The 7,869-nt window shown below is 33.2% G+C and overlaps 1 protein-coding gene across 3 annotated transcripts in view; it reads left to right on the top strand.

Annotated features, from left to right (window-relative positions):
- The window catches only part of LOC127728572 (uncharacterized), an 879,051-nt gene that overhangs the window by 844,407 nt on the left and 26,775 nt on the right, over positions 1–7,869 (top strand). The window lies entirely within an intron of this gene.

Raw genomic sequence — 7,869 nt, 5'->3', positions numbered from 1 at the left:
CATTGTGGATATATATTAACAGCCAGAAGGCCGACAAACAGGGAATACCATATACCAAAGATAGTAAGATCGCCGAAACAGACCAACAGAAAGCGGATAAACAGTTTAAATTACAAGCGTTTATACTTAGACAGAATACGAATCCATTCCATACCAAACTCCACTTGTAGACAAAATGAGGAACATCACAGCAACAAGAAAAGGAGTGGAGAAGATACTAAAACACATTAATGCGTCAAAAGCGATGGGTCCTGATGGTATACACCCAGAGTACTAAAAGAATTGGCACCTAACATATCGGAGGTAAGGGCTCACATTTTCCAACAATTCATCAACAGAGGAACCACCCCAGAAGAATGGAAAAGTTGTAATATATGCCCATTATTGAAGAAAGAACGACAGAACCATCCCGAGTAATTATATCTCTAACATGTATTACTTGCAAACTACTAGAACATATGTCATTTGCTCGAACCTAATGCAGCACTTTGAAGGTTACATTATCCTAAATAGCATTTAGAAGACGACACAGCTTAATATCAAACACAATTAAAGATTGGAACCTACTACCACCGGATATTTTCACCAAGATTCAAACAGCTGAAGAACCAGCTGAAACTTTCAGTGATATTGTAAGGGGTCCCACTTAAGTAAATTACTTGACGCACGTGCGGGGTAGTAATATTATTGGATGTTTCACCGTATACCTATCAAAATCAATATCCTTCAATGGATGTTTCACCGTATACATATCAAGACCCCGACCTATTTCTAGTCCATATCAACGACATAGCAGATTTGCATCCTATTTAACAAATATAAAACAACAGATTAAAGTTAGCAGGGTTCTGGGCTGTTGGATGCCATCAAATAAAGCCACAGTGTATCACATGGCTCAATTTTGGGTCCTATAGAAGGCATCTCAGCAACTGAAAATATCAAAACGTTTGGGTCCATATTTGAAAAGAATTAGTAAAAACAAAACTATTTCCCCCATTTTTATACTGAGTTATTTCAATTTTGCACTTTTAAATGACCTTTTCGTAAGTCAGTGAAAAAGCCCACAACTTGAATATCCTGATAAAGTGAAAGAAACTAATACCCATTTCGTTTTGTGTATACGACGATTCTGAGCATGTCGTGATGACAACTTGTACTAGAGGAACTATTGATTATAACTGGAGTGCCGCCTAGACAAAACAAGACAATTTTATTCTTTAAAACTACTGTTAACACTTTGGTATAAAGAATGAAATAATAAAAATTGTATACAAATAAATTTTGTACATGACAAGATAAGAACGTTACAATACAAGATCATTCGGTTATTATAATAGAAAAACAGACAGACAAAGGCTAACCAAGAAGACTTGTTAGTGAATTTATAACCTTTATGAATTTACATATATTTTCTGACATATTTCTATTACATTAATCTGTTACAATAATATTTATCCAAAACTGTTTTCTAGAGTCGACTAAAGTTCAACATTTCAAAATAAAATAAAAAAATTCACCTTATTCTTATAACATTGACATAAAGTATGATATCTTCTTTGTCTATCTAAAAGAGGGACGAAAGATACCATAGGGACATTCAAACTCATAGATCGAAAACAAACTGACAACGCCATGGCCAAAATAAAAGACAAACAAACAAATAATAGTACAGATGACACAACATAGAAAACTAAAGTCTAAGCAACACGAACCCAACCAAAAACTGGGGGTGATCTCAGGTGCTCCGGAAGGGTAAGCAGATCCTGCTCCACATGTGGCACCCGTCGTGTTTTCAAATATGAAAGTTATTGTGCAATAAAATTCATTTTTAGACAGCTGAGTACTAATTTAGGCTTCAAAGATGGTTTATAAGAACATAAAGATTATTTTTTACATGTTTTATGGGCTATTTTCTGTTTGACTCTCCGTATTTTCATAGCTAGACCGGCCAAAGGTCCAGAAATTAATGTAATGTTTACTAACACTTTTTTTCTACACGAAGTTTTTGGCGCAATTTTACAAAAAAATGAGATGAAAGACATATCATTTTTATTGGATTTCTTGATAGATATATGTAAATAGTTTCAGGAAAGGTACTGCTCCAAGCGATTGAAATTCTACTTCTGGCCAAATTTTGGGTAAATATGTGACATCTTTTCCCCCCTATTGCAATATTTTATAACAAATAAATGCAGATTGTTGCCATGGATACACCAAAAAGAAATTATATTTTACCATTTTAACTACCGTGGATATAAAATCTATGGAAGATTCTGAGTACATACATATGCACATATATGACACAAACAGTAAGCTTTATTTGCAAGAAAGCAATGAAAAGGGGATGGTAAAATTTATGATGGTAAATTTTAATATTTTTTCCTAACTGTTTATTGCTATACCGTATGTTATTACAAATCCGGTAAATAGTCTAATACGGTAGGTCACATTCGTGAAACCTATACCCATCTGCCAGTTACAATTGATAATCTATGATTACCAGTTCTAAATCTGCAAAATATCACCCTAACTCTATCTGGTAATATATCTTACAGCCGATTTCAACGAGTGTGTAGCTAAAGATAGAATCTTTGGTTAGCTTCCTTGCTAGCTCAACCATGAAATCATAATTAGGTAAGGCACATCCAGCCTTTGGGTGGAGTCCAATAGTTAAGCAGAGAACCAATCAGAATTAAGTGACAGAATATAAAAATTGTAAAACTAGTTTTACAAGTCAGTTTAAAAATAAGTTTTCAATCTAAATTTAAAATTTAGTGATAATTATAAGCTCATTCACAAGCATGCATGTTGTAGGTGTGTTTGATTTGCCAAAATGATGAAAAGTTAACTGAAAGCTGAAATTCCTTATTTTTTTCTTCTTCGTCAGACATTGCAAATAATAATATATTTAACTTGTCTGTTGAATTTGTTACATCAAGTTAATAAAATGTAGTTGAATATGATTGACAATTGTAAGTGCTGACCGTATTCACTTATACACATACACATATGTTTAAAATACACCCGGACAGGTAAAAAAAGATTGGAAGGTGTCCAAAAGTACATATGACCTGATCATTCAATCTAGGTTAGATTAAAACTGAAGTAGAGATATAAAAATTGTTCTTCATGGCTGCATTATTTATCTAAAACTAATAAGTAAGGTAATGTTAATGGACCAAGTGGATGTTCATAAACTCTCCAATATTTCCAATTCCAGACTGCAGTTGTTTGCTGTTTTTTTTCGTTGCATTTTTAACTAAATAAAAGGTCCACAAATGCAACCGTGCATGATATTGAGTAGTATGATATTTTTTTCTTTTCTGTGTGAATACAAAAGATTTTAGTTCTAAAAACTATGCATATACATGAAGAAAAGACACCAAGACCATAACAATGTTTTTTTTGCGTGCACCTAAAGACACTAATTAACTTAACTGCCTATTCACGGCGTAAATATTAAAAAAAAACGATATTCCGCTTCTAATTTGTTGTAATAAAAAGATTTTTTAATTCAATCAAAGACTAAGAAATGAAATTTTATGTGCAAAGTAGTCTAGGTAAATCTTTGTATGAAACATACATATATATTATAAATAATAAACAGGCCATTGATATAAATGTTTTCATTGGATGATAAAATGGTGCTTTGCTCCTCCAAATCTTAAGGTAATAATCATTTTATGGTTGAGCTAGCAAGGAAGCTAACCAAAGATTCTACCTTTAGCTACACACTCGTTTGAATCGGTTGTAATATTTTTCTGCCGAACTTAAACTTATCCTTATATAATCTGTATGGAAAGTCTTTTGACGAATTATATATATCTGAACGCCAGTTTTGTTGAAATTGATCAAATATAAATTTGTTTTAACTGTCATTTAGCCATTTTGCGCTAAAGTCTCCGGGTTGTACCAACCAATTATGACTAAAACCACAAGCACCAAGAATATTTTTGATGAAATTAACCCATTCAGACGTATAATTAATTTGTGGATATTTGTTAAAAGCATAAAATTACACAAAATGTGTGACAACTTAATTTCTTTGCCGTGCACAATCCTAGGCCAATAATTTACCATACGCAGTTTATCATAAACTGCCGGGTCTCGGTGGCCGAGTGGTCTAAGTAGTTACTACTGTAATCACTAGCCAGTCAACACTGAGGTTGTGAGTTCGAACCCCGCTCGTGCGGGTGCAATCGACTCCAATCTTAATTGACTAGGATTGTCAGTTTTCCTATCGAAGGTCGGTGGTTTTCTCCGGGCACTCCAGCTTACTCCACCAATAAAAACTGGCCGCCACGAAATAGCACAAAAGCGGTGCTTAAAAGTGGCGTTAAAACACCAAAAATCAAAATCAAATCATAAACTGTCAGATCAGGAAAAAGCTTTAAAATTATAAAGCTTTAGAAATGTATATGTTATAATGTACTTTGATGAAGTGTAGTGTCACTGTTGCAAAATTCTCTTTGTCTGTATGAATTACAAGCAGATGGGCCTACAATAAGTATTTGTGTGTCTCATGCTATAGTTTAAAGAAATCATTTGAGACGTGGCATTTTTTGGTTACAAAATCATAGTGTTTTGTTTTGTGTGTAAATATCATTCCGTGTATTTTTATTCATCAGAAATTACAATTTCAAATGAAGATTTTTTTTTCAAGATAAAAGTTTATAACAGATGAAGAAAAAAACATGCCACATGTGTAATTTTTCCTGTTACGATGGTTTGTCCCATTTTAATTCTCAAAAATAACTATAGATATATGTCAATGATCATCATGGCAGATAAGTACTTGCAAGCAGGGTTATATATAATTAGATGTGTATTCCGACTGATTTAGCCATACGACGCTATGATTAACAGTCATACTACTTTAGCATGCTTCCAATCTGTCGAAATATTACCAGAATTAATTGATTTTTGAAAATATAAAAAAAAATATATCAATTTTCCTGATAAATTATCTAAGAAATATGCTAGGATTTTATAAGGACCAGTGGCAATGTAATTTGTTGAGTTTATAAGAAATTTTATAAAACTATTTCTGAAACATTTATATCAAAATAGGGAGATGTGGTATGATTGCCATTAAGACAATTATGGTATGGTTGAAAAATGGACTTGAACTTTTATATGGCACAGCTGATGTATTTTCACAAGTGAAAACACTTTCGAATTGTTCGTTAAGAATGTAAGCCTTAATAGTGCCTTAATATCAAGGTAACTTTAAGCAAATACTCCTCCTGAAAATGATATGCCAATCATAGACTTTCATACCAGGTTATATTGAAAAAGATGACAAAGCGAAACTCTTAACACTTTCTGTTGCCAACAAAGGCATAGAAGCCATAAATTAAGGCAATATCTTTCAATGGAAACCAGTCAGATATAAAGAACTTTCCTATTTGGAAGACCAGTTTGTTACAATCATCTCAAATAAGCCGCACGCAGCATAAATTTTCAACATTTGTTGTAGGATCTCTATATTAGTGACTTCCACTGAAGTTTAAACCACAGACGCTAGGTGCGTGGACATCTTTTTTTTAACTTTTCCTTTTTTTGACAGTTTAATTTTTTTTTTATTCTTTAACATTTTGACTAATTTTCACTTATAACCTGCGTCGCCGAAGGTGGAAGCAGGTCTAGTAACCGCTTGAATCCGTCCGTCCGTCAGTCAGTCCAAAATAAATCTTTCGTCAAAGTTTTCTTGGCTTCTATGAAAGGGAATGATATAATATTTGGTCTGTAGCTTTATAATGTTGATTTGTAGCGAGTAAGCAATTTTTATATCTGCAGCCATGTATTATCCACAATCTAATTAAAATATAGATCTCTGATTTCGTTATACTACATATGTAGTATAACGAACGAAATCAGAGAACTATATTTTAATTAGATTGGTATTATCCACTTCCTGTTTGCCGATAGTTTGAAATTTTACAACACTCATTGTACAAGGCAATTAAAGTTAATTCTCTTGGCTTAAGTGAAAGGGAATGATCAGTTATGCTCCAGTATACATGTTACCTCGATCAATTGCACGCAGCGACGCAGGTCAAGGTCCGGTATTGGTCTTGTTTTATATGTTCTTGCTCTTATTCATCATGTACGATATAACAAAAAAAAATAAAACTACACTTTATAAATTTCATGCGTCCGAAGCACTTTTCTGGATTAACCTTCACCAGGAACGCTCATAGCCGAATATTTGAAGGCCAAGGATGTTTAAGAACCGAAACAGTTGAAGAGCTATATGACAAAAAATAGTAGCCAAATCCATCCAAGGTCAATTTTGCCTGAGGAAGTTGTTTCTTAATTTATAAATTTACAAACGGACAATTTCAAGATGTTTTCTTTTAAATCATGTCAGATTTGAAGTACTGACTACTGAGCTGATGGTACCATCGGAGACTGATAGTCCACCGATAGCGGTATCAGCCCACTGCTGTAAAAAATGATAACAATGAATATTTGAAAGCCAGTTCAGGGTGTATAAGAACCAAAACAGTTGAAGGGCTATATGACCAAAAAGGACCTAAAATAACAGTCAAATTCAAGTTAATTGTCACTTAAGTTGCCAGTATATAGTTATCGGTTATTCGGGACACTGTAATTAAATCTCAGATCTTTCGATAACACAATTCCGCTTAAGTGTTCCACCTTCCTGAACGCAAATAAATTTTGTTTTTCTGACTTGGACCATTTTGGGCATGCTGTTTTAATACAGTCATATTATCGTTGAAGGTACACGTAAAACTCGACCGCTTTTCTCACTTCTTCTTTTTTATGAATTTCAGAATTCGCAACTGTCAGAACTGGTTTGCAAAACATCCAGAATGTCAACTATGATGTACCCCCTAAATTAGGACAATTTATTCAGACAACTGAGACAATTGTTATATTATGAGCATTTATAGGCATGGTATGAATGAACTTATCATTTTGCTTTCGGAGAATGTCACGATTTGGGAAGTAATTAAATATTACCCTCTCCTGCAGAACAATAAAACTATCAATAATTTAAATAAATTAAAAACTAATTGTTCAGAGAACAATTGAAGGTCTTTCCACATCAATTTTCTGAATTATTGATGAGAAGCTACTTCCGGTTTACTCAAAGTTACTATAGGCGTCCAAGCATAGGTTTCTTCATACTGATTCAATGAATAAATGTTGCTATATATTTTTGCCTTAAATAAGGGAGATAATTGTCAACTTCCGGTTTAAAAAATGTCACTTCCGGTCTCACATGGTATATTTATTTACACTGATTCCAATAATATATGGTTTCTATATACTTTTGCCTGTAATAATGGAGATATTAGGTACTTCCGGTTTAGTGAAGGTCACTTCTGGTCTCAAATGATGGGTTTATGTATGCATATTTAAAAAACATATAGTTTCTAGGTACTTTTCCATGAAATAAGTGCAAAAATTGCTACTTCCGGTTTACTCAAGGTCACTTCCGGTTGATATTTTTTAAGGCCATATGTCAACCAACAGTTTGCAAAAGACCCTATGGCTTTATCATGTACCAAGTTGGAGAAATAATCAATTTACCTTAAATTGAATCATTTCAGGGACAATAACTCCTATAAGATGTTTCAGACCAAATGTATCATATCTTCATCACAATGAGGCAAACATTTTACACTAATTCTTTTAAATATATCTCCAAGATTATCAGACGAGATCTCGGAACAATGAAAAGTCAAAATTTTGAACATGACCTTGACCTTTGACCTTGAACATCAATTTATTTTTATGAACCCAGGACTTCAAATACACATACCTTAGGTCTGTATTACTTACCATTCATGTGATACATTGACATGTCACTTATGTAAAATTCAAAAGTGGAAATAA

Source organism: Mytilus californianus, unplaced genomic scaffold (genome assembly GCF_021869535.1).
Source record: "Mytilus californianus isolate M0D057914Y unplaced genomic scaffold, xbMytCali1.0.p SCAF_2, whole genome shotgun sequence".
Lineage (NCBI taxonomy): Eukaryota > Metazoa > Mollusca > Bivalvia > Mytilida > Mytilidae > Mytilus > Mytilus californianus.
The sequence above is the reverse complement of the archived record's forward strand: the minus strand, read 5'-3'. Positions and strand labels throughout refer to the sequence as shown.